The sequence below is a fragment of the Puma concolor genome, chromosome B2 (assembly GCF_028749965.1).
Source record: "Puma concolor isolate L17-30 chromosome B2, mPumCon1.1.hap2, whole genome shotgun sequence".
Lineage (NCBI taxonomy): Eukaryota > Metazoa > Chordata > Mammalia > Carnivora > Felidae > Puma > Puma concolor.
Window position 1 is genome coordinate 55,059,146 of NC_141671.1, and position 23,620 is coordinate 55,082,765.

A 23,620-nucleotide genomic window follows, 5' to 3' on the forward strand; every position below is an offset into this window, starting at 1 on the left:
CAGAAAAAAGTCTGGAAAACCTCCAAAAGCATGGAGGTTAAAGAACACCCTAATAACGAATGAGTGGGTCAACCAGGCAATTAGAGAAGAAATTAAAAAATATATGGAAACAAACGAAAATGAAAATACAACAATCCAAACGCTTTGGGACGCAGCGAAGGCAGTCCTGAGAGGAAAATACATTGCAATCCAGGCCTATCTCAAGAAACAAGAAAAATCCCAAATACAAAATCTAACAGCACACCTAAAGGAAATAGAAGCAGAACAGCAAAGGCAGCCTAAACCCAGCAGAAGAAGAGAAATAATAAAGATCAGAGCAGAAATAAACAATATAGAATCTAAAAAAACTGTAGAGCAGATCAACGAAACCAAGAGTTGGTTTTTTGAAAAAATAAACAAAATGGACAAACCTCTAGCCAGGCTTCTCAAAAAGAAAAGGGAGAGGACCCAAATAGATAAAATCATGAATGAAAATGGAATGATTACAACCAATCCCTCAGAGATACAAACAATCATCAGGGAATACTATGAAAAATTATATGCCAACAAATTGGACAACCTGGAAGAAATGGACAAATTCCTGAACACCCACACTCTTCCAAAACTCAATCAGGAGGAAAGAGAAAGCTTGAACAGACCCATCACCAGCAAAGAAATTGAATCGGTTATCAAAAATCTCCCAACAAATAAGAGTCCAGGACCAGATGGCTTCCCAGGGGAGTTCTACCAGACGTTTAAAGCAGAGATAATACCTATCCTTCTCAAGCTATTCCAAGAAATAGAAAGGGAAGGAAAACTTCCAGACTCATTCTATGAAGCCAGTATTACTTTGATTCCTAAACCAGACAGAGACCCAGTAAAAAAAGAGAACTACAGGCCAATATCCCTGATGAAATGGATGCAAAAATTCTCAATAAGATACTAGCAAATCGAATTCAACGGCATATAAAAAGAATTATTCACCATGATCAAGTGGGATTCATTCCTGGGATGCAGGGCTGGTTCAACATTTGCAAATCAATCAACGTGATACATCACATTAACAAAAAAAAAGAGAAAAACCATATGATCCTGTCAATCAATGCAGAAAAGGCCTTTGACAAAATCCAGCACCCTTTCTTAATAAAAACCCTTGAGAAAGTTGGGATAGAAGGAACATACTTAAAGATCATAAAAGCCATTTATGAAAAGCCCACAGCTAACATCATCCTCAACGGGGAAAAACTGAGAGCTTTTTCCGAGATCAGGAACACGACAGGGATGCCCACTCTCACCGCTGTTGTTTAACATAGTGCTGGATGTTCTAGCATCAGCAATCAGACAACAAAAGGAAATCAAAGGGATCAAAATTGGCAAAGATGAAGTCAAGCTTTCGCTTTTTGCAGATGACATGATATTATACGTGGAAAATCCGATAGACTCCACCAAAAGTCTGCTAGAACTGATACATGAATTCAGCAAAGTTGCAGGATACAAAATCAATGTACAGAAATCAGTTGCATTCTTATACACTAACAATGAAGCAACAGAAAGACAAATAAAGAAACTGATCCCATTCACAATTGCACCAAGAAGCATAAAATACCTAGGAATAAATCTAACCAAAGATGTAAAGGATCTGTATGCTGAAAACTATAGAAAGCTTATGAAGGAAATTGAAGAAGATTTAAAGAAATGGAAAGACATTCCCTGCTCATGGATTGGAAGAATAAATATTGTCAAAATGTCAATACTACCCAAAGCTATCTACACATTCAATGCAATCCCAATCAAAATTGCACCAGCATTCTTCTGGAAACTAGAACAAGCAATCCTAAAATTCATATGGAACCACAAAAGGCCCCGAATAGCCAAAGTAATTTTGAAGAAGAAGACCAAAGCAGGAGGCATCACAATCCCAGACTTTAGCCTCTACTACAAAGCTGTCATCATCAAGACAGCATGGTATTGGCACAAAAACAGACACATAGACCAATGGAATAGAATAGAAACCCCAGAACTAGACCCACAAACGTATGGCCAACTCACCTTTGACAAAGCAGGAAAGAACATCCAATGGAAAAAAGACAGTCTCTTTAACAAATGGTGCTGGGAGAACTGGACAGCAACATGCAGAAGGTTGAAACTAGACCACTTTCTCACACCATTCACAAAAATAAACTCAAAATGGATAAAGGACCTGAATGTGAGACAGGAAACCATCAAAACCTTAGAGGAGAAAGCAGGAAAAGACCTCTCTGACCTCAGCCGTAGCAATCTCTTACTCGACACATCCCCAAAGGCAAGGGAATTAAAAGCAAAAGTGAATTACTGGGACCTTATGAAGATAAAAAGCTTCTGCACAGCAAAGGAAACTACCAACAAAACTAAAAGGCAACCAACGGAATGGGAAAAGATATTTGCAAATGACATATCGGACAAAGGGCTAGTATCCAAAATCTATAAAGAGCTCACCAAACTCCACACCCAAAAAGCAAATAACCCAGTGAAGAAATGGACAGAAAACATGAATAGACACTTCTCTAAAGAAGACATCCGGATGGCCAACAGGCACATGAAAAGATGTTTAGCGTCACTCCTTATCAGGGAAATACAAATCAAAACCACACTCAGGTATCACCTCACGCCAGTCAGAGTGGCCAAAATGAACAAATCAGGAGACTATAGATGCTGGAGAGGATGTGGAGAAACCGGAACCCTCTTGCACTGTTGGTGGGAATGCAAACTGGTGCAGCCGCTCTGGAAAGCAGTGTGGAGGTTCCTCAGAAAATTAAAAATAGACCTACCCTATGACCCAGCAGTAGCACTGCTAGGAATTTATCCAAGGGACACAGGAGTACTGATGCATAGGGGCACTTGTACCCCAATGTTCATAGCAGCACTCTCAACAATAGCCAAATTATGGAAAGAGCCTAAATGTCCATCAACTGATGAATGGATAAAGAAATTGTGGTTTATATACACAATGGAGTACTACGTGGCAATGAGAAAAAATGAAATATGGCCTTTTGTAGCAACGTGGATGGAACTGGAGAGTGTGATGCTAAGTGAAATAAGCCATACAGAGAAAGACAGATACCATATGGTTTCACTCTTATGTGGATCCTGAGAAACTTAACAGGAACCCATGGGGGAGGGGAAGGAAAAAAAAAAAAAAAAAAAGAGGTTAGAGTGGGAGAGAGCCAAAGCATAAGAGACTGTTGAGAACTGAGAACAAACTAAGGGTTGATGGGGGGTGGGAGGGAGGAGAGGGTGGGTGATGGATACTGAGGAGGGCACCTTTTGGGATGAGCACTGGGTGTTGTATGGAAACCAATTTGACAATAAATTTCATATATAAATAAAAAAAAAAAAAGTAAATCCTTTATCCTTTAATCCTTTTCCAGTAGTCTGAGTGAAATCTCTGTTCCCTGAAACCAAGTAAAATTGGTAAGAATAAGGTGCAGTAACTGATGCACTATTTTATATATGCTGTAGGAGACAGCAATTGGGGAAACATATGAATGTTGCTGGGAAGCATGAAGAAAGAATGGGAGAAGGTAAAGGGTCCCATTGTATTAGATTTGAATAGTGAGTATCAGTAATAAATTTATGATTTGTAAAATAGACATCTATATCCTAACTATTTCTATTAAAAGGACCTAGAAACAATGATGGCCAGGCAGCATTAAGCACATCTAGTGTCCAGATCTTGATTATGAAATACAAAGCCCCGCTGAAATAAACTAGAACTCCTTAGAGAAATAATTGATTCCAGATCTGGGGCAGGGAAAGCACAAAGTGAGCTTGAAACATCTTGTTATTCCAGAAAGCAAAGAAATGCTTAAAGATTAATAAGAACGTAGTAAAATGACACAGAAGTCAGCTTCAAGGAACTCCCACTAGTTCAACTTTGGACAATTCAAGCATCAAAAGAATAGCAATGGCAATGGATTCTAACACACAATAAAAAAAGAAAACATAAGTCAACAGTGAAGTTTAAAAACAAAAAAACAGGGAGTGGGGCAGGGGCAACAGGGGACAAAGGAAAGCTATTCTTTACAGAAGAATGCCAGCTAATAAATGAGAAAGAAATTTTTACTATTAGATAATTGAATCAGGCAAGGATCAAGGATCCTAATCATTGGGTAAAAAGCTACTGGGGAAGAGGATATGTACAAACTACTCACAGATAATGCATTAATTATAAGAAAGAAAAAGTACCCAAAAAGGATATTATTACAATGGAGACCTGGCAGATAACACCTTAAGTAAGTGATCAGATTTAATGGGATATACCGGCATGTATCTCCTGATATAATCCAGTAAGAAATACACCCTGTCACCTCTACAACATTTGTGTGAAAAATGTTTCACCTGAATCCAAACATGAGGAAATGATTAAAAAAAAAAAAAAAAAACAGACTGTGGGACATTCTAAGACAATTGATAAGAAGGCACCTTTTCTAGAATAAATGAGACTAAAGATATACACTAACCAATACAACATATGATCCTTATTTAGATCTTGGGAGTCCTAAGGAATAGAAAAGAATTAGGTAGCTAAAGGTTGGAGAAATCTAGGAAATAAGATTATAGACAAGTTTCTTAGGGATGAAAATGGTATCACAATTAGGTAACAGAATGCCCTTATTCTGAATACATACATAATTATTTGGGGACAAAGTATCATGACATATAAATTTAATTTTTAATGATTCATTAAAAATTAAAAGTAAGGAGACAGCACACCAAAATGTTAGCAATCAGTAAACCTAGGTGAAGGGTATACACAGTATACATTCTTTCAATTTTTCTACAGATTTTAAGTTTTTCAAAATAAAACAATGGAGGGAAAGCAATCTACCCACAAAGAATTCTAACAACCAAAAGAGGTTCAGAGATAGAACACTATGCTTTGAAGAGGAGAAAAATATTTGCAGGGGTGCCTTGGTTGGTTAAGCATCTGACTCGATTTCGGCTCAGGTTATGATCCCATGGTTCATGAGCTCAAGCCCCACATCAGGCTCTGCGATGACAGTGCAGAGCCTGCTTGGGATTCTCTCTCTCTCTCTCTCTCTCTCTCTCTCTCTCTCTCAAAATAAATAAATAAACTTAAAAAAAAAACCATTTGCAAAAAGAAAAAAGGTTTCTGGTTAGTGTAAACATTAAAAATCTAGCTTATTCTCATTTCAGCAAATACATTGTGATTTAAGACCTGCTTTCTAAGCTTCTGCACAGCAAAGGAAACAATCAACAAAACTAAAAGGCAACCAACGGAATGGGAAAAGATATTTGCAAATGACATATCGGACAAAGGGCTAATCCAAAATCTATAAAGAGCTCACCAAACTCCACACCCGAAAAACAAATAACCCAGTGAAGAAATGGACAGAAAACATGAATAGACACTTCTCTAAAGAAGACATCCAGATGGCCAACAGGCACATGAAAAGATGCTCAACGTTGCTCCTCACCAGGGAAATACAAATCAAAACCAAACTCAGATATCACCTCACGCCAGTCAGAGTGGCCAAAATGAACAAATCAGGAGACTATAGATACTGGAGAGGATGTGGAGAAATGGGAACCCTCTTGCACTGTTGGTGGGAATGCAAACTGGTGCAGCCGCTCTGGAAAACAGTGTGGAGGTTCCTCAAAACATTAAAAATAGACCTACCCTATGACCCAGCAGTAGCACTGCTAGGAATTTACCCAAGGGATACAGGAGTACTGATGCATAGGGGCACTTGTACCCCAATGTTTATAGCAGCACTCTCAACAATAACCAAATTATGGAAAGAGCCTACATGTCCATCCACTGATGAATGGATAAAGAAATTGTGGTTTATATACACAATGGAGTACTACGTGGCAATGAGAAAAAATGAAATATGGCCTTTTGTAGCAATGTGGATGGAACTGGAGAGTGTTATGCTAAGTGAAATAAGCCATACAGAGAAAGACAGATACCGTATGTTTTCACTCTTAGGTGGATCCTGAGAAACTTAACAGAAACCCATGGGGGAGGGGAAGGAAAAAAAAAAAAAGGAGAGAGAGAGGTTAGAGTGGGAGAGAGCCAAAGCATAAGAGACTCTAAAAAACTGAGAACTAAGGGCTGATGGGGGGTGGGAGGGAGGGGAGGGTGGGTGATGAGTACTGAAGAGGGCATCTTTTGGGATGAGCACTAGGTGTTGTATGGAAACCAATTTGACAATAAATTTCATATATTTAAAAAGAAAAAAAGGACCTGCTTTCTAAACTTGAATATGCAGTGAAGAATGTACACATTGCCCCTAACACAGAAGTAATAATAAGTAAAATGCCCCCCCCCAAAATTGTATTTATTAAAAGTTCCTTAAGATCCTGTACCAATTCCCTAAAGGTCTTAAAATGAACTATTACATTATAGAGTCTATACTTTAAATGTACAATGAAAAAATAGGAGTTGTAATCTATGAGTATTCTTTGTGACATCTGGTTGAGGTACACATGAGATTGAGAAAAGAGAATGTTTAAAAATCCTAATATAGTCAATGACTGATTTAAGGACAATAATTCAAGCTCTTTCGTTGAAACTGCACAGTGTTTTTGTTGTTTTGTTTTTTAAAATTTTTTTTAAGGTTTATTCATTTTTCAGAGACAGACAGAGCATGAGTGGGGGAGGGGCAGAGAGAGAGAGGGAGACACAAACTCCAAAACATGCTCCAGGCTATGAGCTGTCAGCACAGAGCCCTACGCGGGCCTGAACTCACGGACAGCAAGATCATGACCTGAGCTGAAGTCAGATGCCTAACTGACTGAGCCACCCAGGCGCCCCCTTTTTTTTTTAATTTTTTGAAACCGCACAGTGTTTTTAAGGTTTCTAAACTAAACATTTTATTTTAATACAGGCTGTCAACCTGCATTGCAGCAGAAGACTTTAAATAACTTTTCCAAATTTAACTTTCAGTCCTACTAATTACAGCATGATCCTCCACCAAAGAACAGCAAACACCAGCTATTGCCAGACCTCTGCAGACATTACATATACCAAGTAATCTGAAATTCAGAGTTGACATGCAAAATGGAATCATTATGACAGTCTAAAGCCTTTCACTATCTCTTTATATTTCATTTACAATCACATTACTTGTTTCTGGTTGAATAGGTCAAATTGAACTAACAGCTTACCTCCCCTCTCTGCTGAAAACACATTACACTGACAGTAACTGGATCTGTTTGTAGGATACACCCCAAAAACAAGGAGAAAGGAAAAGAAATTGTTAAAAAAAAAAAAATTTGGGAGCTAGAAAGCAAACGAACTGGTGGTACCTGAACTAACAGAGAACTGAATCCTAAGCCAGTCCTGAGGAAAGCTGAGAGAACGAACCTGATTCATACCTTGAAACTCCCAAAAACCACACCAGAAATTCATGGTATCAGGTAACCTTGGAAATTACGGTGGAGGTGGGACTTGAAACAGATGGGCAAGGTGTAAGAAGCAGATTTACCTCCCTCAGATGATTTCCCAACCCCCAAAAGGCGAGATTTATTGTCTGGAGAGAGTGAAACAGAGACAGGGTCTCTAATCTGCATGACGAGACACAGATAAGACAGGAGACTAAGTATGAGTTCATATACTAAAAACGAACAGCTTCCAACCATCTCCTGCCCACTCAGTTCCTTCAGCTGGAGTTGAAAGCATTATTCTCTGCGGAATCTGACCAGCCCCTGACAGAGGACCTTGAGACACTGATAGCAAGGTTCCCCGCAGCACAATGGCCCAGGCAGATTATTCCACAGTAAAGGCTAAGACTGACAAGTCTATCACACAGCCAGAGCTTCCACAGTCAGCTTTTAAACATGAGTAAGCAGGCAGCCAAGGAAAACTTCTGAGGAAAGATTTGAATGTTAAAGGAGGGGACTAAAACAAGTAACAGATTTTTAAAAAATTAACTTAGAGCAGGGGTGCCTGGGTGGTTCGGTCAGTTGTGTATCCGACTCTTGATTTCGGCTCAGGATGTGATCCCAGGGTCATTGGGTTGAGCGCCATTTGCAACAACACGTATGAACCTTGAGAGCATTATGCCAAGTAAAATGAGGCAGGCAAACACAAATGTATGATCTTACTTATATGTGGAGTCTAAAATAACCTAACTCGGGGCACCTGGGTGGCTCAGTCAGTTGAGCATCTGACTTGGACTTCAGCTCAGGTCATGATCTCACGGTCCGTGGGTTCGAGCCTCGTGTTGGGCTCTGTGCTGACAGCTCAGAGCCTGGAGCCTGTTTCAGATTCTGTGTCCCCCTCTTTCTCTGCCCCTCCCCCACTCATGCTCTGTCTCTCTCTGTCTCAAAAATAAATAAAAACATTTAAAAAAGAAAAGAAGAAAAGAACCTAACTCAACAGAAACAGAGAGTAGACTGAATAGTTGCCAGGGAGTTGAGGAAATGGGGAGATATTGGTCAAAAGGTTACAAACTTTCAATAGAAAAATGAGTAAGCAGCATGGTGGCTATAGCTAATACTATGTTTCATACTTGAAAGTTGCTAAATGAGTAAATGTTAAATGTTGTCATCACAAAAAAGGACATGCTAACTATGTGAACTGAAGGATGTATTAACTAACCTTATTGTGGTAATCACTTCACAATATGTACATATATCAAATCATCACATTGTATAACTTAAACTTACACAAGGATATATGTAAATTTTATCTCAATAAAGATCGGAGTCAGGGGGCGAATGGAAGTCCATAAAAAATGAATTCTTGGAAAAGAAGAACAGAAACGAAAAATTTCAGTGGAAGGATTGAAAGGTCAAACTGAGGAAATCACTTAGAAACCAAAACAACAGGAATAAACTACAGAAAATAAAAGAGACAAGCAGAGGACCTACAAACAATACAACAGGGGAACTTGAGAAAAGGAAATAAAAAACTTCCCAAAATTCCTTTTGCCTTCTTGCATCTGAGACTGCAAGATGGGTCATCAGAAGCTCTGTTGGGGCCATCCGAGGATATCTGGCCAGGGATCTCGCTCTTACTGTGTCTGCTCAAACTAGCACAATCTGATCCAGAAATACAGCCTCAATATGTACTGCCAGTGTTTCCATCAGTATGTGAAGGATATGGGCTTCTTTAAGGTGGATTAAGTGAATTTCCTTGAATGGGTCTTCTAAGAGATCTACCTGAAGTACAGATATCCAAGATACCTGCCTTAATGCTAACTCATTGTACATCAAATAAAAATACTTTAATCAAGTACTCTAATGTGAAAAAACAACTTCCCAAAATTAAAGGATGTAAGTCTCCATATTGATGGGACAATCAAGTGTGTAGCTCGATGGATGAAAAGAGACCCACATCACAACATATCATCATGAAATTTTAGCATATTGGAGAAAAAGATCTTGAAATAGTTCTCAGCCTTGGCTGCATATTTGAATTACCTAGGGAGCTTTACCTGCATATTTGAATTACCATGTTTTGGCTCCCGTCCAGAACAACTACCTCAAAATCTCTCATACTAAGATTTGGTTTAAGTTCCCAAATGATTCTAAAGTGCAGCCAGAACTGCGAACCACCATCCTAAATTTGCCCTGAAGCTAAGGAAAAACAGAGAGAGAGAAGGAGGGAGAACAATTTTGAGATTTTTTAACAGCAATAATGAAAAGTCCAAAAGATAACATGTCAGCACTTTCAAAATTCTGAAGGAAAATTTATTCTGAAAATAGACAGTAGCAATTAAGTGTAAGCACATACCAAAAACTTTTCCAGAACACTGAGGTCTCACAAGATTATGTTCCCTGCATCTTTCCTCAGGATACTACTTACAAAGGTAGTTCACCAAAAGAAGGCTGTAAACCAAGGAAGAGGAAGGAATGGAATGCAGCAAACAAGGAACTAACACAGGGGCAGGCAAATGGTATCCCCAGAATGATGGATAAGTGCCCCAGAGATAGAGGGCAACCAATCCAGAATGGATTCCCACAATTCTGTGAGGACAGTAAACAAAAAGATAAAATACCTCATGTATTTGAACGTACTGAGAGAAAATTTTAACAACTGGGGACAATCTGGGGATGGATTTGTGATAAGTCCCTAGAAAACTAAGCAAAGAAGAAAGATAATTATTAACTCCAGAGAACACAAGAAGTTGTACAAGAAAAGAAAAGTCATCATATTTTACTCGGTGCCCTCAGTGTAAATAGCATTTACTAAACAATAATGTGAACACACAACAATGATCTGGACAAAAGAACGACACAACTACACTGGAGGACAGGATTGGGAGTGTGATGTGTCTGATGGCAGAAGAGGGTAGAGTGGGTTAAATGCTCACCCTCCACAGAAAGAATCCAATATACAATGCATAAAACAAAAAAACAATAAGGCAATCTAAAAATCTATTATTTAATGATACAATTCAAATTCCAAAACAGACAGAAGTCTACAGTGCTTGCCTCTAGGTGCAAACAATAGTTGGGGTGGTGGGCATAAATGGTTATGGAAGGGACTGCTGGTTCTTGTAATAAGTTTTATAGAACTATTTCACTTTTAAATTACAAGAATGATCCATTTAAAAGCGGATCCAATAAAAAATAAGACTAAATTATAAAAAACAAAAGCAGTCTATAAGCAAGGTACATCTTCATCTGTCACAACAAAAATAGAACGTCTATAGACAGCATATTTTTTAAAATAACAATATAAACATTTCATTTGGAGACATGTAAGTAGCCACCAGAAAAACTAAAACATGATTCCAAATGGCATTTAAGGACAAGGGAAGAAAAGGGAAGAACTCCAGAGCTGAAACTATTCATTTTCATTACAAATCCTTCTGTACTGTTTGATTTTGTAACCATGTGCATATATTATCATGTTTAAATAAAGAATGTATTTAAAAACATATTCCAAAAAAGGGTTTTTTTTAATAGTTTGCTATACTCACTGAAATTAACTTTAAAAGTTAAGTCTGTTGATACAATTCTAGCTCATTTTTCTAATTGATATATAGTAGTACCCACTGCCCAATTATAAAATCACTTATTTATCCATTATAATATTGACAGGTATTTAGGTTATTTCCAAAGTTTCTCTATTAAAAGCAACAGGATTTGAAAAAACTTCTTGTATCTACTTGTACACATGCAAGATTTTCATCTGCTCAGTTGTCTTCAGAAATTTTGTCCTGTGTGCCCCCAAAGAATTTTAACTCTTTACACATTTTCTAAAAATTGAACTCCAGACTTCATTTGGATTTCACTAGTTTTTTCATAAAGTCCTCTTTTTGCTCCAGGACCACATCCAGAGTGAAACAATGCATTTTTTTAGTTGCCCCATCTCCCCATCTCAAGGGCTATTTTTCAGTTATACTTGGGAGAAGCTTGTTTAAGGAATGTCAATTGCTACACTTAAGCAAATCATTTTACTCACTGAGACTCCGTTTACTTTGCTGTAAAGTGAAAAAATACCATTATTGAGAAGATCTAATAAAATAATGATATAAAAAGGCCCTTAAAACTTTGTTTTCTGTATCAGGAGTATGTATTTGCTTAATATGTATTATTCACAAGCTAGACACGGATCAGAAATGTTCTCCTCTTACAAAACGTTCAGATAAAAATTAAAACCCTCCTGGGGTGCCAGGGTGGCTCAGTTGGTTAAACACCTAATTCAGGTTATGATCTCAGTTCATGTCTCACAGTTCGTGAGTTCAAGCTCAACATCAGGCTCTGCTCTGATGGTGCCCAGCCTACTTGGGATTCTCTCTCCCTCTCTCTCTCTGCCCCTCCCCTACTTGCATGCACGCTCTCACCATCTCTCTAAAAAAATAAATAAACTTAACAAAAAACTAATACCCTCCTTTTCCCCTAAAACATGCAACTTCATCTTTGTAACTACATGGAGAAACCAGAGAGTCTTCACGTATTCATAAAGGGTTTCTACATATAAAACTGTTGAAAAACTCTTGGGAAAAAGAATCATAGCGATGATGATGAGTGAAAAGAAATGACATGAAACTTACTAAGTGTTCTAATCTTAAAGACATGTCACATAATAAACCTTAAGGGAGAAACTAAAGCTGATTCCTAATTTCGTTTTTTTTTTTTAATGTCTTTATTTTTGTTTTTGAGAGAGAGCGAGAGAGCAAGCAAGCGAGCACGAGCAGGGGAGGGGCAGAGAGAGAAGGAGACACAGAATCCGAGGCAGGCTGTAGGCTCTGAGCTGTTACACAGAGCCTGACGGACCCAGGGCTCGAACTCACAAATGGCGAGTTCATGACCTGAGCCTAAGTCAGATGCTTAACCGACTAAACCACCCAGGCACCCTGCTGATTTCTACTTTCTTAACACTACTCTCAGTTTTACTTATTGTGTTTTCATTAATCTGTTTATATTTTATATTTAAGGAATAATCAGAAGACAGGTTTGAAAACAGCATTCTAAGTACAATGAATCATGACATGAACTCAATGACATTATAATGAGAAATATAAGGATTACATTTCCTGATGTCCATAGACTATGAGCAAAAAGGTTCTTAAATTTATGGATTCAAGTACCATTTGTCTTAAAACTCTTGGGAAAAGATATTTAAATAAATCATTTAAATTTGGTAAGAGGAACAAATTCAGCAAATATCACTTAAACAAAGCAGAGGCATGTAAGATTTTGATAAATATTTTTGTTTGGACTTTAATACCACTAGATTTTTGACAAACTCAGAACATCCTAGTAACACTCAACCACTGAAAAATATACCAAATATTGACTCTTCACTGCTAGCCAGACCCTAAGGACCTCAAGACAAAGACATCTTTTAGGACACACATGAGCTCATGGGAACATACTAACTTATCTCAGATAGCACATTGCTCTACTTTTTAGGAGCAAGACCTTTCCCTTGCTCTACACACATAACACCCATTGATATCCATGGGAGCCTGATGCAGGGAAAGAGCACCATGTGGCCTCTTCTAAAGAAAAAAATTTATGTCTGCTTTTGAATGCTGTTTGCCACCTGGCCTCCAGCCAAGCCAATATAAACATCACCATTCATGGAGTATTGGATATTTCCTTGTCTTCAGTGAATTCCAGACTTTTGAAAAGGTCAAAATTCAATTTGAAAAGAGGAAAATCATTATACTTAGGAAGGTCCAAGGCATAGTAAGAATATCATACAGTACAATACTGGCAAATGATCCAAAATACTGTAGCTGACATGAAAATCTATGCAATAATAGCTGCCATTTGGGGGTGTTTTTACTATGTGCTAAGCCCTAAGCTAATTGCTTTACATACGTCATCTCATTTCATCCTCAAAAACTCCTGTAAATGGATATTATCCATATTTTGCAGGTAAGAAAAGTAAAACTTAGGTACACTGGCAGAGCAAGGTCATAAAACCCTTGAGCTCTTAAAATACTATGGCATATTTACCATTGGCTTTAAAACATGGACAATGACATTAACTATTTGGAAATAGCCTATTCCTTTGGAAATTACTTTTAAAATTCATCCTATAATCTTAGTTGATACCTTGCTTTGCTTTCTAAAGGAGGCTTTTTAAAAATTTCCTCAATCTCTATAATAGCAACACTACTGCTTAAATATACCTTCAGTCTCTTAAGTGTTCAGGAGACTGCAAAATATAATAAAGGATGTATAAGATAGTCTTGGACTGAATCTGAGTGCTACCATCTTTTATTTAAATTCATCACTGCCATTTTCTTTTGATATAATTATCGAATCTCCACCAACCATTTTCCTGACAACCAGAGGCAGAACTCCCTTTCCCATCAGAAAGCTATGAGAAGAGAATGCATCTCATACAGCCCCTAATATGGATCTTACAAGCAGGCAGACCAAGCTGGCCAGCAAGTCCACATTCCTTCTAACACAGCAAGTGCTCAAACATTGTTTAACAGTATTCCAAGATGTCACCTTCCTATTAAAGTTTTAAGACAACTCCCTAGCATGCAGTGCCACAGGAATTTCTGTGGTTCATGGGGAATCTGGACAACACAGATACAATTTCTTTGTAACCGACTCTCCTAAAGTGGGGATCATGGTGTAGGAAACAAGGCAAGGTTTTCCCATCACATGAACACAAAGGGCTGAAGCCAAGGGCCGTGATCCCATTTCACAGAATCTCCTAAAGTCTTGAGTATCTAACACATGACCAAATTCAATCTTCAAGTTATTACAATTAAGTTGTTTTCTTCAGTGCATGAATCTGAACATCTTTAAATTAGATTTCATTCATGAAATCAAGTTATCAAGACACAGGCTACACTAATATATGTATACTCAGTAATTAAGTAGTAAAACATGCCAAGGGCTCTAACTATAATTATTTTTTCTCTTAAAGATTAAATGGATGGTAACCAGATATAGATCATCTGTGACTCTGCAATCTGAAGGATTTAGAAAATTTCCAAATTCTCAACATCAGGTTATTGCAATTACTTTCAAATTCAGTTCTGCAAAAATGGGTCATTAAACAACATGAAAAATAAATGTTAAAAAAAATACTTTAAGGTAGTTTGGGCCCTAGTTACACAGAAAACAGAGCTAAGTGTTTTGGCAGCACTGAAATTTCTCATTAATATACCAATTTAAAAACAAGATACATGAAATATTGTATTGCTTACTCCAAAAAAATTCCCAACATCCTGGGGCTTTAAAATATATTATCAGTGTCTCCTGACAATTAAAATTTGAGAAAGTTAAATACTTATTTCCCTGAAACCCACTGCAATAGTACATTTCTCAAGAAACATTAACACGGAAGGCATAGTACCTAATGACCACACTGAAGTAACTCCAGTAAATACATTTTCACAAAGGAGAGGATCATAACTGTATTAAACCAAATACAGACCCTCTACAGATCTTATTAGAGCAAGCCTTTTAATCTAATGATAATAATTATCAGTAGACCCTGACAAATAAAAATACTTTTTCCCCATGCCTGATTAATAACTAGTAGAATAAACAACTTTTGCTACTATATTTTTGCAGGTAAAATTAAATTTTGGTTTCTACCTTAATGTTCTCTATATTCCCGTTTTACTTCTTATCTGTGCACTAATTTTCCCAGCAATATTTAATGTTAATTTTTTTCCAAGTTTTGTGATCCTAAAAATCCTTATGATCTTGGGTTAGGCAAAAACTTCTTCAATAGGACATCAAAAGCATGAACCACACAAGAAAAAAAAAAAACAGAAAAAGTGGATTTCATCAAAATAAAAAAAGTTTGCTCTTCAAAATGGTCTATGTCATCCCCACTTCCATATACACCATGGCTTTTCCTGTAGCTTTTCTCCGGGGAGAGGGGGAATGCACTAGTCTTCGATCTAGCAAGAATATCCAATCCACTTGGCAACTGCATTCTTTCCACTGGATGTTAATAAACTGACATCCTGATTTATACATCAGTGTCCTGAGAGTGCATTTACCTGGAACGGGTCAGTCTTCCTGAGTGGAGACAAGGCTGTAGTCTCTACACCTAAAAAACTAAAACCCGGGGCGCCTGAGTGGCTCAGTCGGTTAAGCGTCCAACTTTGGCTCAGGTCACGATCTCACTGTCCGTGAGTTCGAGCCCCGCGTCAGGCTCTGTGCTGACTGCTCAGAGCCTGGAGCCTGTTTCAGATTCTGTGTCTCCCTCTCTCTCTGACCCTCCCCCGTTCATACTCTGTCTCTTTCTGTCTCAAAAATAAATAAACGTTAAAAAAAAATTAAAAAAAAAAAAACTAAAACCCAAATCCTGGGCTACAGCAACTTCACCCAAGTAACACCCCAATGACTGCCAAACTACCCATTCAAACCCCAGTAAAGTCTCCTATTTTTTTTTATCTATAATGAACAGTACTTTTACAAGCTGGTGCTCTAAGAAATCAATTGAAATTTCCTACACTGATTTTTTTTCCCCAAAAAATACATTTTGCTTCAGTCTACTGAAATGGTTAATTTTATTTTTATTTTTTTTTTTTAAATTTTTTTTTTCAACGTTTATTTATTTTTGGGATAGAGAGAGACAGAGCATGAACGGGGGAGGGGCAGAGAGAGAGGGAGACACAGAATGGGAAACAGGCTCCAGGCTCTGAGCCATCAGCCCAGAGCCTGACGCGGGGCTCGAACTCACAGACCGCGAGATCGTGACCTGGCTGAAGCCGGACGCTTAACCGACTGCGCCACCCAGGCGCCCCTGAAATGGTTAATTTTAAATACATTTTAAAATTATTATCATTTTTAATTTTAGAGAGAGCACAAGTGAGAGGGGCAGAGAGAGAATCTCAAGCAGGCTCCACACTCAACGTGGAGCCCAATGCAGGGCTCAATCCCATGACCCTGGCATCATGACCTGAGCTGAAATCAAGAGTTTGAGCCACCCAGGCATCCCAACTCTTTTTTAAATTACTTCACATTTACAGAAAAGTTGCAAAAATAATAAAAGAATTTCTGTATACTCACATTCCCCTAAGTGTTAACATTTTACCATATTTTCTTTGTCTCCTCCTATCTATATCTATACCTATCTACCTAATCTATATCTATATATACACATGTGTATGTGTGTGTATAAAATTTTTAAACCATTTGAGAGAAAGTTACAGGCATGATTTCCCCTTACTCTTAAATACGTCAGTGTCAATATCCTAAGAACAAAGATATGTAATAGTTGACTTCGATGCTAAATGCTCCAGCAAGTCTGAGAACAAAAAGAACAAAGAGAAATGAACAGTTTGAAATAAAAACAAAGAAAACCAGAGTCATATAAGTTACCAAAATCTGATATAGTTGAGGAAAAAAAAAAAAACCCTTACAATGCAGGTTTGCCATTATCATATAGGATAATGGACAAGATAAGTCCATTAATAATGGACAAGTAGGGAAAAAAATGGCCCACCATTTACCTAATATCTTGTGATCATTTCCTAAATTAAATAATGAAATTATACACAACTGCATCTAACCAGCATTTGTTTCACATAGAAAACTATGGACTATGGACTAGTGGTTACGAGAATCAGCATGAAACATCATTCTATTTATTAATGCTACTCTAATTAAGCTCATTTCACATAACTAGTAAAAAAAAATATTCTACAGTACATTTTCCCTTAATATGCTTCATTTGAGAGGTTTAAAAAAAAAGAACCACTGATAGTTTTACAATTAGCAGATGGAGCACAATCTAATAATAGAAACTGGACATTTTCTACCACCTGCTGGTAGTCTGTGTTTATTAGTCAGTGATAAGGATTTCGGTAATTTCTGAATAATGGTTAGTAGGCAAATTTGTTGCATGAGGCCTAACATGAAGCAGATGCCAGACTGCAATGTGGATCCCATGGCGCTGTGTAGCCTTCTCTATTGCCCACCATCCTCTGTGGCTGCCTGTGATGTCAAATCACTCAGCATCTGATGGCAAAGGGAACAGCTGGGAGGCAGGAGTGTGTGAGGACTACCCACGCTATTGGCCCAAATCTCCGCACCCTCTCTTGAAAGGCACTAACCGCTTTTGCCCCTAGATTTGCTCCTTTATGCTCTCCCTTAAGCTCCATGATACCATCCCACCCCAAATTCCCTTAATCTCTCCTCCTCCAAGTCAGTCCCATCAGTCACAAGTATTCCTGGAATGGGGCTGGCCTCAGGGAACAAACCTCAACTGCCCCTCCCTGAGTGAAGCATAACTTCTGGATGGCTCCATGCATCTTTTCCCATGGAGGTCTGAGGGTGCAGTCTGAAAGGAGTCTAGGGATCTTTCAATTCTATATTAAACAAACCTGTTGCACAACCTAGCCATTTGGGTGGTAGCATAAATTAAATTTTAAAATATTGCCCCCCTTTAATTAATTTATTATGTAATAAAACATCAGAAACCCAACAAACTGGAGCTTCCAGTATACTATCTTCATAGCTCTACCTGAAAGAAAAATTGCAGGGGTGCCTGGGTGGCTCAGTCAGTTAAGCATCCGACTTCGGCTCAGGTGATGATCTCACGGTTTGTGAATTCAAGTCCCGTGTCGGGCTCTGTGGTTAGTAGAGCACTCGCACTCTGTCTCTCTCTCTCCCAAAAGTAAACATTAAAAATTTTTAAAAGAAAGAAAGAAAGAAAAAATGCAAATAATTAAAATATAAATTGACTGTTGGTTGGTGTCAGCACACAGTTAACACAACCTCCCATCTTCCACTTGGACAGCTGGTAAAATCACAGTAAATGTTCCCAGTGCTGACTCACTCGGTGGCAAATTCTGAAAGCCTCAGTTAGGTCTACCACCCTGAACTAAGACTAGAAAAGAGACAGATTTTCGATAGACTTTCAATTCCAAGACTTTAACTTTTAAAAATCTTTTTTCCAGGGGCACCTGGATGGCTCAGTCGGGTAAGTGTCTGACTTCGGCTCAGGTCATGATCCCACAGTTCAAGAGTTCTAGCCCCACGTCAAGCTCTGTGCTGACAGCTCTGTGGAGCCTGCTTCAGATTCTGTGTCTCCCTCTCTCTCTGCCTCTCCCCTGCTCACACTCTGTCTCTCTTTCTCTCTCAAAAATAAACTTAAAAAATTTTTTTTAATTTTTAAAATCTTTTTTTTGCTTCCTTTTCACATAACAAATTTCATGAACCATTAAATTTTGCAATTTTTTAGGAATTTAAAATATACCATTTTTATTTATCAATATTAATTTACTTTTGTATGTGTGTCTCCCAGTTGTACTTAATGTTAGGTTGAAGAAAATAAAAGAATGACAACCTATATATTCAGTAAGCAGCTAAAACGTGTATGTCTGCTAAAAACATATGTAATATTAACATCATATTTCTATGCAACATGATTTTGCCCACCAGACACTGTGGCATCTTATTAGTAACAGATTATAATGCCAGTTATTCATAATTATGCAACTCTAAACATCCTAATTTGCATTCAGTGATGGGTAAATGTTTGTGTGGTCTATGTAAAAAATTATTTTCCTATCTTTTAAGAACCTAATCATTTGTAATCCCCGTTCAGAAATACATGATCATTGCATATAATGTTAAAGCAGGAAAGAACATTAAAAGTAACTTAGTACAGGGGCAGCACCTGAATGGCTCAGTCAGTTAAGTGCCAGACTTCAGCCCAGGTCATGATCTCAAGGTCGGTGAGTTCAAGCCTCGTGCCAGGATTTGTGCTGACAGCTCAGAGCCTGCTTCAGATTCTGTGTCTCCCTCTCTCTCGGTACCCCACCTCCACCCCATCCCCTCCCCATGCTCACACTCTCTCTCTCCTTCAAAAATAAGTAAACATTAAAAAAAAAATTTTAAATAAAAACAAAAGTAACAAGAAAATCCACTCACCAGATATGCTAAACTACTACCACAACAACAACAACAAAAAGTTAAGAGATTTACCCAAGGTCTTACAGTGAAGAAATAGCCATTTCAGGTCAACTCCAAGTACTTCCTGACCCCACGTTTCATTCCTACTGCTACATCATATTGTCTTCATTAAAAAGTATAAGGACGCAGGCCCCCCTCAGGCTGGAAAGCCTCAGCTTTACAAGGGACCCTGTCCAGACTTCCCCTGCAGCTGCTGGGGGCAGCGCTGTCATCGTGGGGGAAAGCCCCAACCTGGGGGATAAGCAGGAAGTATTAGGCCCCTGGTGGGGTATAAAACAGGAAGCCAAATCTTAGCCGACCCAAGAGAGGGATCCAGAGAAAAGCCAGCTCTTCTCCCCATGCTATATCCAGGTGTTTGATTTTTCTGAAAGGAACTAGGGGATGTACTCTTCCCACAGAAACCACAGGATGTTGTAAAACCAAAAGACACCTTGGCTCCCTAGAGTATCAATTAAGGAAACATGCTATGTGGTACTGAAACCCTACCTAAAAAGAAACTTTGAAACAAATCCATTTGTTAATTAGATACTGACTGTTGTTCATTTTAAATGGGGGGGGGAGGGGTGTTCTACAAGCTGATAATGAAACTGTGTATCAACTTCATTTTCCCTTTTGCCAGGTAAACATAGTAAGTGACCTGATCTTTCTCCTTTTGGACAAGTCAGAATCTGAGATGTCAATGTCAAGGCTGTGCTGAAAACAGAAGAAAACATTCACTTGTCTACAAATGGATGCGATGAGGAACATGAACTCCTGGGTAAGCAAACAACAAACATGCTGCACTGCTTAATGATTACGGCAAATGACTGAAGTGTAACAAAAATTCTCAGCAGATGTGGGAGGCATATCTTTTTAACAGTTTATTTAATTTTAAATTAGGCTTTTCAACTGCTTGTTTGAAACTATTTCTAGTCTTTTAAAAATTTACTTTTTTAATGTTTTACCTGCTTAAGAAAAAGATCATAACTAATCCTAATTAAGATGAGAATTTACCAATAAGCCTAATTAAATTTTTTTCAGAAAAAAAGTCTAAAAAGTAGAAGAAAATATAAACTTGAAACATAAACTGTATTCCACAAAAGGAGAAAATATACTGAGGTAGGCCCTATAAAATGCAAAATTTTTCAAAGGGCAAATCTAAACTAATATCTACTTGCTAAAAAACAACTTTTAATATTCTAAAACATTTATGCTAAATAAAGTGGATTAATGTTTTAAATATGACAAATTATCAAAAACTCAAATTCCGCCATTAACAGTGAATTGAAAGAATCACATGTTTATCTTCAAACCTGAGAATAACAGATATTTACACAACCCTTGCTATAACTATACTCATTCAAGCCACTCATTTAAGAAACAAATATTTTTAAAATTGTTTTAATATATTTAATTCTTATGCTACTTAATATATTTGCCTAAATGAACTACAAATACTAAAAAAATCCCAGTTCTTTTATCCTCTATCAACCAATCTTTTACCAGATTACAAGTAGAATAAATGAAATAAGTATCTTTCACTACTCATTTTTAAAAACTACTGAACCTAGAGGAACCTGGGTGGCTCAGTTGGTTAAACATCCAACTCTGGATTTCAAGTCATGATCTCACGGTTTGTGAGTTCCCGCCCCGCATCAACTCTGAGCTGACAGCACGGAACCTGCTTGTGATTCTCTCTCTCCCTCTCTCTCTCTGCCCCTCCCCCCTCCTCTCTCTCTCAAAATAAAAATAAACTTAAAAAAAAAATCACTGAGCATAAACATGCTTTTTGTATCAATTCAAAATAAGTTGATTCCCAAAGAGAAAATGATTTAAGAATATGAATGCAGTAACTGCGATGGTACCAACACACAAAAATGAAATTACTCATTATTATGTATTATACAAATGAATAGGTTTATATAGGGAGAGTATGCTTCTATAGGACTTCATTTTTAAAGTATAATGTTCAAGTATGTGAAAAATGAGCAAAGAAAATAAGCTATTTTATTTTTATTATTACACAAGGTTTTTCTATATGAAATATGATGTTGTGTCTCACTAAAAAAATAAAAAGCAAAAAGCACTCTTTGATCAAAATCCTTCCACAAATCGAAGGATTGAGAGAATGACAGAATGCTTCTATTTGGGGATGTCAGTGAATTAAAAATCAGCAGAGACCATCCTGGTGACAGAAATAGCACCTGCTGCTAACAGTCCTTCAGAGCAGGATTTGACCTCCTATTAAGTCTATGACAGACCAAAGAAAACACTTAATTGAAGCCTATCTCTTCAACCCTGTTTGCAACACAGCAGTTTTCTCCAACAACATTTGTCACAACAATAGTTACAGCTGTGCTTTCAGAGAAAGAAAACCTAATTGCACTGTACAATAGAAATATCAAAAAATTCTCTTAAGACATTTGCCAGCTGAGGAGAGGACTGGACTCCAAAGCTGATTCTAGAAATATATTTTGGTCAAGGTGTCTCATGATATTTTAGAAGTATAATTGCTCAATCAAAATATTATTGAACAAAAATAGTCAGAGGCAAAGCACATGCTAAAGGGTTTTACTATTTGTTCACTGGTACATTCACCATGTACGTCGCAAAGATGATCTGAAGTTACTTGTAAGATTACAGCCAGATACCATAAATGAGAAATGGGACTGTGGTAAAGACAGCGTAGTGCAGGTGGGAGATGACGAGTACAGACTCCATAGGCAAAGAGCCTGCACTGGAATCACAGCCCTGCTGCTCACTACAATTCCTGTGTCATCTTGGGTAAGTCACTTACCCTCTCTGTGCACCCATCTCCTCATCTGTAAAATGACCTCCTGGGGCCGTTATGCGGATTAACTTAACATACATAAAGCATTTACAACAGTACCTGGCCAGTAAAGAATTGCGTAGAAATGCTGGCGTAAAAGGGAGAGGTGGGGAGGAGAATAAGGTAGAACAGAACATGTATCCACAAATAAGGCCAATGCACACAGCCCCTTATAACATATATGACTTGTTTTCATCTTAGCCATAGTTTTACCCATTACACCAAGGTATAAAAATTCAAAGCTAAAATTGGTGTGTTTAATACTCATTACATTTTTACAGGACAAGACATCTTTAGTAGATGGTGTCTATGCTGGCCAAATTAATTAAGCACGGTATTTACCCGGCATGAGTTTGCCAAAGAAGTTTGACCAATTCAGGAAATTTTTATAGCACAGTAGAAGTGTTCCACTTTGAGAACTGGGTGAAAGGTCTGTGCATGTGCCTTTAAAAACGATCACCACAAAGGGGAGAAGATGCCTCTGAAGCCTAAATCCCAGCACCTCTGCTCTCCCAAATTTGGAGCTTGAGGCCATTTCAGAGGACAACAGGAGTGCAAATGAGGTTAAACTAAACAGCTAATCCTGAAAGTTAATTATAAAATATTGTAAACATCTGATTTCCCACTTTTTCCAATTTAAACACTTCAACCAATGATGGCCCAAACAGTATTTTCAATTATATTTCAATAAAAAAAAAACTCTGCAAAATTATATAAAATGTAGTATAATCTACTCTTACAAATATCTGCTAAATCTAGATAGATACGGACATTTAGGCCACAGTGATTATTCCACATAATTTAGGTATTTGATAATAAAACAGTGGAAGTTTATGGCCACATTCCCCAGCTATGAACAAAGTTAAGACTGAATAATTTATTTAACTTTCCTTTCTTCCTCTGCTTTACATAAGAACTTAGGGGTTTCTAACAATAAAATGTCTATACAAGGAATCCCTGCGTTTTGACCAAAGGACAACTTTAAGATAGGAAAATAAATAACACAAAGGAATATGCCCCCAATCTCATTAACGTCACAGTCCCACCCCTCTCTCCCTGACTGCTGGCTTAGTTCCAGTTTTATACCCCTATTTAATGAATTCGGTTCCAAAGCATGAGATGAACCCAAAGTCACAGGGTGTAAGGTGTTAATGAACTGACAAAAATTTACAAACCTTGGGAAACTGCTTACCTGGTATTTTTCAGCTTCCTGTAAAAATCAACCTAATGCAAAAAGTCATTTGATACTCCCTCAGAAGAACAGGGAGACCTGTGTTTCTACAGCTCCTTTATTATACATGTCCCACTTTCAAGGAGAGGAGGCTGCACCATTTATAGACTCAGGCAAGTACACAGAGTTAGCCAGGCACCCAAGAGCTATGGCATGTGCAAGGAAACTTATCTTCGTCCCTCAAGTATTATTATAGGCCTATGGTTCAACTGCATAGCAATAGCACT

The 23,620-nt window shown here is 37.7% G+C and overlaps 1 protein-coding gene and 1 pseudogene across 25 annotated transcripts in view; one reads left to right on the forward strand and one right to left on the reverse strand.

Moving 5' to 3' along the window:
- Nucleotides 1-23,620, reverse strand: part of DST (dystonin) — a 502,305-nt gene that overhangs the window by 320,413 nt on the left and 158,272 nt on the right. The window lies entirely within an intron of this gene.
- Nucleotides 8,944-9,114, forward strand: LOC112861964 (small ribosomal subunit protein uS14 pseudogene; annotated as a pseudogene).